Genomic DNA, 13,485 nt, shown 5'->3' with positions numbered 1-13,485 from the left:
CAGAAGCAGTAGAAGTAAAGGAAGGAGGCATTTCACTTTTTCAGAAGTTTGCTCTGAGGGGAAAGGTTTATTTTCACTTGAAGGGGCTTGAGGTGCATCTTGACAGTAGCAGCATCCAAAGCACTTTCTCTAGTAATCTGATCTCTATCCTGCTTCTCTCCTTGCCTGGAATGGCTCCTTTTATTTTCACTATCAGCAAAATATCTGCCTGGGATGGGGGGGGGTGTCACTTGCTGATTAAATGCTTTCTAGAGAGCTAACAAGTAAGTACCGAGTGCATGCTTTGTCCAGCTCCTTGTGTAAGGGTGTACAGGAGAAGTAGAATAGTGATGTTTGGCACCAGCCTCTCCTTCATGAACTGCCATACTTTGGTTCATCAACGACGTCCCTGGTTCTTCGTTATAGTTCTCAGGGACCTTCCTCCTCCCTTGGCTAGTGACCTGTGCTTGCTTAGCTCTAAGTAAGGACCCTTCACACTCTTTTCCTGGCACCTGGTCCAGCCGTGGCACCTCTTCTTTGCCTTCTACTTCCCAACCCCACCTCCTGCTTCTGTGGGGCATTTCCGCTGAAAAGTGCTACTGTTACCTCAAGTTCATGGAAACTTCAGCATATCTCATAACAAAATTGGCCCTATTTAAGGTGCTCCAAGTCACAAGCCTTGAAACGTCAACTTTGTCTCAGCTTTGTTTTTGCCCTTCCCGCTCTGCCACTGTACACATCTACTTCCCAAGTCCTAGGTGGTATCTTTGGAATTTTTTTCTTCCCTGTCTCTCCCTGCTGCAATCCTCTCTCATCACTGTGGTGGTTCTTGGGCTGCAGGTTTCTGCTGTCCTAGGCCTCCAGGGTCATTTCAGTGCCCTCTGTTCTGTAGGATGCAAGTTCTACTCTAAACTTTTGAGGTGTCCAAGTTGTTTTTTTAATTTAAGCGCACTTACTTTGGTATCAGATGCCTTTTCCACCATCTGACCCCATCTTCCTTTCTAGTGTGCATCCTGCGACACATAGGCAGCCTTCATTCTGGAAAGCTGGACCACCTCTAAATACTGTCCATATGCCCTGTCCACCTTGATAGTCTTCCTGGATGCACCTGCACCTGGATCCAGTATTTATAGAATAGCTCAACCCTACTTCCTCCAAAAAGACTCCTTTGACACTTGCTGTCCCCTTTGGATTCTTAAGTAGAATCCAGATCTTCCCACCACCCCCATCACTATTACTTTAGAAATAAACTTATTTATTGAGGTATAATTAGTATGATGATATTAGTTTCAGGTATACAACATAATTTGATATTTGTATATATTGCAAAATGATCAACACAATAAGTCTAGTTAATAGCCAGTTACAAAGATATTTTTTCCTCATGAGAACTTTTAAGATCTACTGTCTTAGCAGCTTTCAAATATGTAAATCAGTATTAACTATGGTTACCATGCTGTACATTACAAATCCATGACTTATTTTATTACTAAAGTTTTTACCTCCTTGACCCATTTCAACCATTCCTTATCAGTAACCTCTCAGTAACCACCAATCTATTCTCTCTATATCTGAGCTTGTTTTTTTGTTTTGGTTTGGTTTTTTGTAGATTTCACATTTAAGTGAAATCATATGGTATTTGTCTTTCTCTTTTCCATAGTGGCTGCACCAATTTACATTCTCACATCTGCATTAACACTTATCTTTTTGATGATAGCCATTCTGACAGGTGTGAGGCAATAGCTCATTGTGTTTTGATTTGCATTTCCCTGATGATAGGTGATGTTGAGCACCTGTTGATGTCTCCATCTTTGGAAAAATGTTCAGATCCTTTGCCCATTTTAGAAAAAGATTATTTGTACTTTTGCTATTGAGTTAATGAGTTCTTTATTGTGGATACTAATCCCTCATCAGGTGCATGATTTGCAAATATTTTCTTGAATTCTCTTATTTTTTAAGTCTTTTTTTTTCGGGGGGGGGCCTCATTCGCAGCATATTGAAGTTCCATGCTAGGGGTCCAATCAGAGCTGCAGTTGCTGGCCTACATCACAGCCACAGCAATGAGGGTTCCAAGCCGTGTTTGTGACCTATGCCACAGCTTGCAGCAATGCTGGATCTTAATCCAACGAGCGAGGCTAGGGATTGAACCCGCATCCTTCTAGATACTGGTTGGGTTCTTAACCTGCTGAGCCACAACCTGAACTCCTTAAATCTTTTTATATTCTTAAAAAATTATTGAATTTTAAAGTGTCTATTTGATTCCTTTTGTCAGCAAACATTTACTAAGTACAGGTTGTGTGACATTTCCATATCTTTTCTTAGGCAGTCTTCGAAATCTGTTGGGGTGGGTATCCTCATTTCCCAGATGAGGGAACGTTCTTTGCTCAAATTTCCACAGCTGGTCAGTGGCATTCTGCAGTTTCCCCCGGAATCTCAGCTAGATACCTAAACTAAATAGCAAAATCTGACTTCTAATCCCACAGCTCTTACTACAATCAGCTGTGTGAACTTGGGAACTCGCTTCCCTGTCTCCTTAAGACATTACTGTTTAATTTTAGGTGGCAACCGTAAGCTTAAACCTCCCCACCCGTATTTCTAGACTTAGTAGGTGCTCAATAAATACTCAGATTTGCTGTAGGAGAAAAGTTATGCCTTACAGTTTTTGACCAGGTGGGAAGGAAAAGCCTGCCTGGAAGGTAGGGAGAAAACGGGCAAAGGGGCCGTAGGGAAGGGATAGAAGGCGAATGGGGGTGTGTGAACCAGGCACGGCTTCCAGCAGACCGGGCATTTGGAACAACCGCGGCTCTGGCTTAGAGGTGGAGGTGGAGAGGCGTTTGGGAGACGTCTTGGGGAAGCATGAGGACAAAGCGTTGCTGGAGGGGAGTATGAGGCCGGGTGGGGTGAAAGTGCTGGAGCGGGGCGGGCGCGGTCCCGGCCATGCAGTTTACGGGCGGTGTCTGGGTGCGAGGAGACGCGTCCAGAGGGCCGGGCGGCGCCAGAGGACGCGGGAGTGCGGCGAGGGCCCGCGGCGCGGGTGGAGCTGGCTGGGCGAGCGGGCCCGGGAGGGGGTGGGGGCGCCGAGTTCCCTGGCCCGGGCGGTGTTCGCTTGGTCCCGGCCCCTCCTCCTCGAGAGCAGGCGGGGCGGGGCCCCGGCTCGCCCGGCCTCCCGGCGGCGCCTTGGCCCCCTGCACTCGGGCTGGACTCCGCTGGCTGCGGCGGGAGCTGGACCCGACTGGCGGCGGCGACGGTAAGTGAGCCGGGGGCGGCCGCGGAGCTCCTGAGCCGGGGGACGCGGGCCGAAGTGTCTGCTTAGGCAGCGGGACCCAGAGGACTCGGGCTCCACCAGGTGCGCGGCGTTTGCCGTCGGAGCCCGGTGCTGCGCAGCGCTCGCCGCCCAGCGCGCGGGTCCTGGGGCTGGAAGGTACCTTCCTGACTCCCGCCCGCGCGCTGCGGGAAGAAAGGCATATCTGGTGGTCGGGTGCCCCGGGGCCCGCGTCCAGGCCGGGGGCGAGGAAAGGGCTCCAGGAACGCCTTGTACTGAAGAGGGATTGGCAGCCTTTGCACCCCTGTCTCGACCCTCGGGCTCGAGTGACAGCTGAGAGTGAGCCAGGGTTCCTCCTGGACCCAAAAGAGTACTTCAATTCCTGTCCGACCCTGTTTTACTTAATTTCTGGGCATGCTGGTCCCGACCACCCTTTGAAAAGAAAAGGCGGGTGGGCGTCCCTCTCTCCCTCTCCAGGCAGGTCGTCCTGAAAGCCCCTGCCTCACGTACAGCACATATCCTAGCTCTCCAAGGGACTTTTCCAAGTTGCATCACTGCTTGGCCTCTATGCAGGTGCTTGGCTGTCATGTAGGAGTTACACAGGGTTTTTTTTTTTTTTTTTTTAAACTTTGTATATTTACTCGGTGTATACCCTTTCATCCTAAAGCTGCAGTGTTTTTCTAGCTTTGCTCACAACACCTTGGTAATTAATCATTGGGGTATTGGTTCTCAAACTTGGCTGCACATCTGGAGAGTTTTAAGGATTATTGATGCCTGGGCCCCACATCTAGAGATCCTGATTCAGTTGGTCGGGGGCACAGCCTGGACAATGGACTTTTCAAAAGCCAGGTGATTCTAATGTGTGGTGATTTTTGCTTCCCACAGCCATTTTCTGAACTACTAGAGATTTGCCCTCTGTAATTCACCTCTTTACCTGAAGAACCTGTGGGTTGGTGCTTTCCAACTTTAAGCTGCAGATGGTGCCTTTTTCGGGAGTTTCCTTGGCTTCTGTTTTTCGGTTTACACAAAATATTGCTAGTGTACTTTCTGCCAAGGGTGTGGGAGTGTAGGAATTAGAATCAAGAAGTCCCTGCAAGGTTCAAGGTTATAATACAGGGTTGCCCTGTTTAGGGAAAATTAAGCGACATTTTGTTTGTCCTCTTTGGAAAGGATTTCAGATTAAAAGGAGGAAAACTGGTTTAGGAATCCATCACCTTTTGGAGATCCTCTGGCACAAATAATTATTCTGCATAAATGTGTATTTATTTTAAGAACTCAAGCTGGCAAGATCCTTAAGTTTTTGTGGTTGATGTGGTGTCACTATGTGTGTTAAATTTCATTGTGTAGATTGGGCTTATTCCTGATGTGTGATTAAGCCCAGCATATGTAACACAGTGTTTATTTCTTATTGAATAATAATAGAATAACATCTGGGGAATTGGTGCCTATAGCATGACACATCTGAGGTGAGACCTTTACCATTTGCCAGATAATCTTAAAAAAGATAGGGAAGAGTTCTTGCTGTGGTGTAGTGGATTAAGTATCTGACTGTACTGACTCAGGTCACTATACAGGTATGGGTTTGAACCCCTGCTGGTGCAGTGGATTAAAGAATCTAGCATTGGAGTTCCCATTGTGGCTTAGCGGAAATGAATTTGATTAGCTTCCATAAGGACTCAGGTTCCATCCCTGGCCTCACTCAGTGGATTAAGGATCTAGCATTGCCATGAGCTGTGGTGTAGGTTGCATACGTGGCTCTGATCTGATGTTGCTGTGGTATAGGCTGGTAGCTACAGCTCTGATTCAATCCCTAGCTTGGGAACTTTCATATGCTGTGGGTGTGTCCCTAGAAAGCAAAAAAAAAAAAAAAAAAAGCAGTGTTGGGACAGCTGTGGCATAGGTTGCAGCTGTGGCTGGGATTTAATCCCTAACCTGGGAACTTCCATAAGCCGCAGGCGCAGCCATTTAAAAAAAAAAAAAGGGAAATAGTACTAAGGAAAAATTGAACATATATGTACATTGACTGAATTTGATCACATGTCTTCTTGAACTGCATTTTCAGTGTGTCCTTGCTATTGTGGCAGTCTCCTGGGGTCTTGGTTAATTGACCATGGTACCTAAGAATGATGTTTGTATTAGATTCCCACCTGTATGCTGTCTGGCCACAAACTAGTAGATTTTGTTTTTTTCTTAGGTGTTGGTCCTCTGTATTGCATTTTTATTAGTAGTGGGGTGACATACTTTCAAGAGTGCCCTCCAGAGGTGGAGGAATGTTTGCGTTCATTTCTAGTTTCTAATGCGAATCAAAAGAACACTCATTTTGAAAAATACAAAATTGTAGAGTTTTTCCCCTGTTGGTTTTTCTCTCTTTTTTTGCCCTGCCCCTCTCACTGTATTCCGTTGCTGGAAGTGAGGCCACCAGGGCAGCAGTCTCAATTGCCTGGGCTGGAGAGTGGAGGTTATGTGGAGTGCATGGTCTCACAGGGTGGCCCCTGACCCCAATCCTCAACCTTTGGAGGGAAAAGACCATATGGAAAGTGTTTTCCTACGTTGAGTTTTTTTGGACCAGGCCAACAAAATGAAGCCATGCTGTTGACTGGTTTGTGAACTTGCTAATCTTGTCACCATTTGGGGGGAAAATGTTAATTTGAGGATGCTGTTGAACTTTTAGTGCCTGAAAAGTTGTACCTGAACAGCAGTAGTTAAACTGTCAACATAATGGTACATTCTGGGGGAAAAAAAACCAATGTAAATATGGACTAAAATCGATTTATTTAAACATTTCTCTTCAGAGTAGCCGCTTTGATATTCTAAAGTGATTAGAAGAAAGTAAGTGAAGGAGGACTTAGAGAGGGGCTTCTTCCTGTAGAGAAATGGTGCAGCGTTCAGAGGAGAGATCTTGGGTTTGTGTTTAGACTGCCCTGCTGGCTTCTCTTTCTTTTCCCCTTCGAGTGGGGACAGTTAATTTGCTTGTACTGATGGGGTGTGGGAGGAGTTAAAGAGTTTAATGGCCTCCTTAACGCCCTTTCCCTACCTGCAACATATTTATCCAAGAGATGCCATTGACCTTTTTAAAAACAACACGGCTGATTTTGTGCTTTTCCTTTCTTTCCCTCCTGTGATCCTGGCACTGAAGGGCAGTGAAATGGCTGAGAGGCATTAGAGGAGAAGAACAAAGTTCAAGGGGAATTGTAAAATTGGATAATTTTCCCTGAGTGACCGAGTGCTTACTTTATTCTATCACATGACATTGCTTTTATCAAGAAACAAGTTATGGCATGAAAGCCCTGAAAGTGGAAAAGAAAAAAAAAGGGGGTGGGTTGATGGGAATAGTACCGGGGTTGACTTTCCTGTAGGGGAAGCTTAGTGGAGCTTTCAGTCAAACACCCCAGTCCAACCCCACTTGCCCTTTCTTTTTTGGGCACTATCCCTTGTCCCCCAAACCAGGATCCCTGGGAGGGAGAGTGCATCATCTTAAATTCATGCCAAAGTTTTGTTGTTTCATTTCTTTCTCTCTTTCTCTTTTTTTTTTTTTGCTTTTTAGAGCCACACCCGTGGCATATGGAGGTTCCCAGGCTAGGGATCGAATCAGAACTACAGCTGTGGGCCTACACCAGAGCCACAGCAATGCCAGATCTGAGTCGCGTCTGCGATCTTCACCACAGCTCACGGTAATGCCAGATCCTTAACCCACTGAGCGAGGCTGGGGATCAAACCCGAAACCTCATGGTTCCTAGTTGGATTTGTTAACCACTGTGTCCACGACGATGAGAACTCCTGGTGTTTCATTTCTTTATTCACTCATTTAACACATTTAGTTCTTGTAAAGACCCCACTCCTGGCAGAGCTCTGGATGGCTCACTGAGTTCTTGGTAAACAGGGTGCAGTCTCTGAGTTATGGAGCTTGAGATGTAAATTGGTGTTCTAGTAAGTTGGGAGCTCTTACACTCACGGTGAGCATGAAGAACTGGGGGTGGGGGGTCCCAGGTTGCACCTGGCACTTGTCACCTGGTTAGGTGGATAACTTGTCAATTCATGGGCACGGCAGGCCCAGGGAAAGCATTACTAGGGTTTAAAATCTTTTATTGAATCCCTATGTCAAGTTTTGAATAACTGATTTCAGTTACTTTGCTGATGGAGGAGAGGAAAGAGTTTGCACACAGATCATATCTGGGGAAGGCAGAGAGTGAGGAAAGAGGAGACAGGATTCTGGCAAGAGTGATTTGCTTCAGGGGTACTTAAGCTAGCAGTGCAGGGAAATGACCTGCGGCTGGGCAGCTGGCAGAGAATGTGCCTGGATCTGTTTTTGGCATGTTGGCAACTGGCAGCAGAAGCTTCGTGAGTGGTGGCTACCTCTCCTGTGCAACAGAGCTGGAAGGGGAGTACGGCCACTGTAGCACTTTTGAGAGCAAGTGGTTTGGTTTTGTCTGTGGCTCCAGTCAGTGTGTGGACTTCATTATTTATCATCCTATTGTCCCTTTAGCTCAGCTTTCCTTGGACGTACAGAAAACTGGACTTGACGTTGCTTTGGGAAGGTGGTTTCCAAACAGCTGGCCTGCAGAAGTAGTCACTGCAGTTCTGTTTGTTGATTGTCCACCTCGCACGTGTTGGGTGGCAAGCGGGGCCTTGTCCTCCATTGCTCAAAAACTCAAACATTCCTGAGAGGCAGGTGGCAGCGGCCTCATTTTACAGGTTAGGAAACTGAAGCCCAAAGAGGTGCTGGATCTTGGGCAGGCGATGAGAAGGAAGGGCAGTCTGATGTTGTGAGTGCTTGGGAGGCCTGAATTCAAAGGTAAGGCCTTTCCACTGCTCCGTGCGCCTCTGAAGCAGAGCTGATTGAGAAATTGTGTTTCCTGTGCCTTGTTTTTCTGACATCACAGTTCCCGTCGGTCTGGATTGATTTACTGTTTGCTTCTACTAGATGATGTGTAATATTAGACTGAAGATCACTGCAGGCTTGTCATCCCCAGGGAGATTTTATGAAATCCTATTTTTTCTGGCTTTTTTTATGGAGAGGGTAGATTTGGCTGTTGAGGAAGGCTCCGAATGGATCCCAAATCCTAGGATAGAGAGAAGTTATCTCCACATTTCTTCAAACCCTGCAAACCCCTGAATTTTTGGAGATAATTGGTTGTTGGGTAAGAGATGAAAAGCAAAATGCAGTGTTAAACATTCTGGAGCAAAACGAAGCCGTGCACGTTCAACTCCTATTTACGTGGTGCTCCTGACAAAAACAAAAGGTCGCTGCATTGTAATTACCACAAGCTCTTAAAATTGCACATAAGAAGGGTTAGGGTTTAGAGCCGTGCGGACCTGTAATTAGTAAAGGTGAGTTGAAAACAGGGTTACTCCATGTGTGTCCATTAGTACAATGGGCTCTGGCTCTGCGTTTCACCCTAAGAAGGGTCAGCCCCGGGGAACGTTTCCAGGGGACTCGGTGGAGGGTCGTCATGGAGTTAGTATTTGGGATTAGCGCACAGGGCATTCGTCATGGGCGATTTCAGCAGCCTGCCTGGCAGCGTCTTGTTTCATAGGATGGGTTTGGTCCCCTGCTGCCCAATCCCAAGGCTTTCTGCTTCCCTTAGGTAGGGGATGTGGAGGCCCACTACTTTGTAGTTTTCTTGTATCTAAAGCCCTTTTATTATTAATAATCTTTCCCTCTTGTTTATCTCTTTGCTATAGGATTGAGGCAAGATGATCTAGATTTTCTAGTCTTAGCTTCAATAATTCAAATTTTACCTCTGTCTCCCCCTGGCTCTCCAGCCCTGCATTTTATTGCATGTGAAACTGGCACTGTTTTCCCTTGCAAATTGGAGTCCAATCTGGGCAGGACACCCTGCGACTAAGACGCCTCCCAGGGGTCCTGTGGCGTCAGTGGTCAGTGCTGTTGGTCCCATTTGCCAGTTGAGGAACCTGGTGAGGTCTTGAAGTTGGTACTGAGCGGGAGTTTGGGGATTCCAGCCCAGAGTTTGAGCCGCTGTAACAGCTGCCCTCTTGTGATTTTGTCACAAACGAAAAAGAAATGGCCGGTTTTCGAAGTCATGAAAAGGGCCTTACGTATATCCTAGGAACTAATCCATATCCTTGAGCTGTGTTGTAGCTGTGTTACAGGTAGCTTAAAAAACAAACAAAAAAAAGATTTGCTTCTCTACCTTTTTTTTTTTTCCTCTGAGATTTTTATCCTCCTTATTAGAAACAGTGACTTACTCAGAATTACACAGCAGCAGCTGAAAAGTTGATTAGCCCCTCTCCTTGCCCTAATCAAATATCAAAAACCTGGAAAGTTTACTGAGAGTGGTGATTACAGTGAAAGCTTTAGGAGTTGGAGAGGTACTGATAGAGAAAGAATGGAGGGAGAGATAAGAGAGAGGAGTTTGCTAAGGGACTGCTGGCTGAAGTTTACCAAATTTAAGATTTTTTTTTTCACTTGTGAGTTTCAGGTTTGGGGCTTGAGCACCTTTGTTCCACATGCAGTCAGCCCAGCTCAGCCCTAACTGTCTGCGCTACCCTGAGTCACCTTTTTGAGGGGTGAGGTGGGGCATAAGGTTAGAGGAAGTAGGGAAGTGGGGGGCGGGGGATTAGAACCACTAGTAGGCTGGTGCCTCAGGTCTGGTCTGCTCAGGGCATGACCACCTCTCCCTATGGTTTGGGTACCTGCAGTGAGTCCAACTTCCTGGATGGGGTACAGAAGAGGCAGAGGGTCACCAGATTTCCCAAGAGTCCTCCCCAAATCAGTGATTCTCGTAGAAATAGCAAATGTTCCTAGAGCACTTCACTCTAGTCCTGTCTGAGAGAGTTTAACATAGCAGCTCTATGGAGTCTTAAACCCATTTTACAGGTGCAGGAAAGAAGGCTTTAAGAAAATATGTCACTTGTCACAGCTCTGTGGCTCCCAAGTGATCAGATCCAGGGTTCAAACTCATCTGGCCCTGAGCTGTGCCTCTCTGGGCCCTGAACCCTGGTTACTGCATGGGCTCTTCATTCATGCCTTTGATGCACCCACTCATTCATTTCTTCACAAATCATTGACTGCTTACATGTGCCTTTATCTCAGCAATTAGATCCCCATCAGTGCCCTTTGCTAATGACAGAAGAACCCCCTGAAAACCAGTAAAGAGGAGGAATATTTTGACTAATCTCACGTCCTTGAGTCTAGCAGAAAATAGATACTCAGTAAAGTTTTCTGGGAGGAAGGGCAGAAGTCGGTCAGCCCTTTGAAAGGTGACATCTTTTTTTAAAAATCTTTTTAGGGCTGCAACTGAGACATATGGAAGTTCCCAGGCTAGGGGTTGGTTTGGAGCTGTCGCTGCCAGCCTGTGTCATAGCAATAGCAACGCCAGATCTGAGCTGCATCTGTGACCTGTACCACTGCTCATGGCAATGTCAGATCCTTAATCCACTGAGCAAGACTAGGGATCAAACCCATATCCTCATGGATGCTAGTAGGATTTGTTACTACTGAGCCACGACAGGAACTACAAAATGTGACCTCCTGAATTTCATGTCTGTCTTACTAGCAGCCACAGTGGTTTCTAAACAGAAAAGCATATGAACACTCAAAAGGGTGAGAGTGTAGGGGGAATCTCTTCATCATCATAATCATCATAATCAGGAGGATTTTTTTTTTTTTGTCGTTTTGGGGCTGCACCTGCAGCATATGGAAGTTCCCAGGCTAGAGGTCCAATCTTACCTGCATCTGCCAGCCTACACCACAGCCACAGCAAAACTGTATTCTTAACCCACCGAGAGGGGTCAAGGATCAAACCCTTGTCCTCATGCATACCAGTCGGGTGTGTTACTGCTGAGCCACAATGGGAATTCCAGTCAGGAGGAATTCTTGAAAAAAGCATGTCTGAAAACATGTATCTCAGACTTTCATGGTCAGTGATATGTTGTGTGTGTTTGTGCTTCAAGCATTTATTATTCAAGGAGCATGCCTGCCCCCCGCTCACAGGTTATTTTGTGAGTCAAGGAGGCCCTTCAGATTTCCAGGCATTGTTGGGACTGTTCTTGCCAGCAGAGCGCTGTTTTTCTTGGAGTTGAGGATCAAACCCCAGCAGGGTTCTAGCCCATTGGCCATCTGCCCTGGGCAAGCGCAGTTTAACATTTAAGTAAGTGAGCTGGTGGAAGGTAAATCAGTCTCTTGTTTTCTCATTCCGTCTTGACGTTGTAGGGTGAGAGCATGGGGATCTCGCCTGTTTGAGTTAGAGGCCACATTTGCTCATCACAAGGAGTGTGGTGGTCTGGGCTGGTTCCTCATCCATTTGGGGATTGTTTCCTCATCGGGGAAATGGGCATGTCACTCTTACCTCATAGAGCTGTTAGGGCTACATCTCTTTGACATTATGGGGGCCTCCCTGCTGGGGAATGCTTGCCAGTGTCTGAAGACCTCTTGGTTGTCATAACTAGGGGAGCTGGTGGTAGCTAGTGGGTGGAGCCCAAGGATGCTGCTAAACACCCTGCAAGACACAGGGCAGCCCCCCAAAGTCAGTAATCTGAGACTGAGAGCCCTGGCAAGGTGGCACCTCTAACAGTGGTTGTGGTTGTGTTTTTTAACAGGTCTCATGAAAGGGAGTTATTGGCCAGTGACAAAGAGCTCAGCTTTCTTAAGTGGGGTGGAGAGAATGGAATTTAACCTTTTATTGGTGCTTCTGGGTTATGCCACAGTGCCCCTGAAGTGTGGGAAGAGCTTCCTCTCCATTAAGTGCTCCTTCGTTTGTAATTGCGTGCACCTATTTACATATAAATAATACATATAGATTTACATATAAATAACATAAGATTTAAAAAAAAAAAATCCCTTAACATCTCAGGGTTGTTAAACCTGGATCTTCAAGAAAACAGCAGTGTGGGGCCTTGGAGGAGAAGTCGGGCTCCTGCAGCCACTGTGTGGCCTGACGTCAGCTATCGACCTCAGGAGGCTTGCTTTTCCTCTCTGTGAAAGGGGAGATAGTGGTCACTCAAGAAATGCCACTAAAAAGGGATTAGGGCTCAACAGGCAAGGAATATCCACGTTGCAGGCAAAGTGGTAAAGTAGGCCCAGAAAACATTCCTGCAGCAGAGCATGATTCTGAGTGCCTGTGGCTGAGAGCTGCCTGGTCACCTCTGGGTTCCTTTCGTTCTTCTCCTGTTTGCTAATTGACCCTGGGCAGGTTCCTTGACCTTCTTGTACTGTGGTTTCCTCACCAGTAAGCTGAGGCTAATGATAACAGCACCCACCTGAGGACAGGTACGGGGAGAAGTGATCTGTCTTTAAGATGTACATAGTGCCCATGGGAAGCTTAGCGCCATAGATGAGGTGTTACTAGTAAGATGTGGTAAGACTGTGGTAAGATACACACCAGGTAAAATCGACCATTTTAGTCAATTTAAAGTGTAATTAAGTGCAGTGGCATTAAGTACATTCCCAGCATTGTGCAGACATCACCGCCATCTAATTCCAGGACTTTTTCATCATCCCAGAGGAAACGCTTCATCCAGTAAGCTGTCATTTCACGTTCCTCCCTCCCCTCCAGGCCTGGACCACCTGTCTCCTTTCTGGCTCCCTGGATTTCCCTATCTGGTTCTTTTATATAAATGGCATCATACAACAGGTGGCTTTTTTTTTTTTTTTTTTTTTTGCTTTTTAGGGTTGCATCCTCAGCATGTGGAAATTCCCAGGCTAGGAGTTGAATTGAAGCTAATAGCTGCTGGCTGTAGCCACAGCCAATAGCTATAGCAATGCGGCATCCGAGCTGCATCTGGGACCTACACTGCAGCTCACAGTCACGCCGGAGCGATGCCAGGAATCGAACCCACATCCTCGTGGATACTAGTCGGATTCATTTCTGCTGTCCCATTTACAGGAACTCCCTCGTGGCCTTTTGGTCTGGCGTCTTTCACTTAGCATCATGTTTTCAAGGTCCATCCATGCATTGTGATACCCATCAGCCCTTCGTTCTTTTTACCTGGTGTCTTTGTAGTTTTGCCAGGTCTGTTCTCCCACGTCATGTCCTGTTTGCAAGTTCGAGAATGTCCTTTTTCATTTGTTTGGGTCCTTTTTGGCCAGCCTTAGTTTTTTCTACTTTTCTCATCTGTGACCCTTGCTGGGAGTGTTGGAATGAGGCTGTCACAATGGGTTCTTGGTGCCAGCAGGCGGTGAGGGGTAGTGGGAGGTGGGGGTTAGGTCTCATTAGATATTTCTGCTGAAGAGTTAGCAGAAGGAGCACACACACCAGCTTCATTTCCTCAGGACAGCCTGGCAG

General features: G+C 46.7%; 1 protein-coding gene across 2 annotated transcripts in view; it reads left to right on the top strand.

Moving 5' to 3' along the window:
* Positions 1-3,121: 3,121 nt before the first annotated feature.
* Positions 3,122-13,485, top strand: part of CGNL1 (cingulin like 1) — a 174,135-nt gene continuing 163,771 nt past the window's right edge. For both annotated transcript variants that reach the window (XM_047766265.1, XM_047766264.1), the window contains exon 1: positions 3,122-3,226. The gene's annotated coding sequence lies outside the window, so the exon portion shown is untranslated. The remainder of the gene's footprint in view (positions 3,227-13,485) is intronic.

The sequence above is a fragment of the Phacochoerus africanus genome, chromosome 2 (assembly GCF_016906955.1).
Source record: "Phacochoerus africanus isolate WHEZ1 chromosome 2, ROS_Pafr_v1, whole genome shotgun sequence".
Taxonomy (NCBI): domain Eukaryota; kingdom Metazoa; phylum Chordata; class Mammalia; order Artiodactyla; family Suidae; genus Phacochoerus; species Phacochoerus africanus.
The sequence above is the reverse complement of the archived record's forward strand: the minus strand, read 5'-3'. Positions and strand labels throughout refer to the sequence as shown.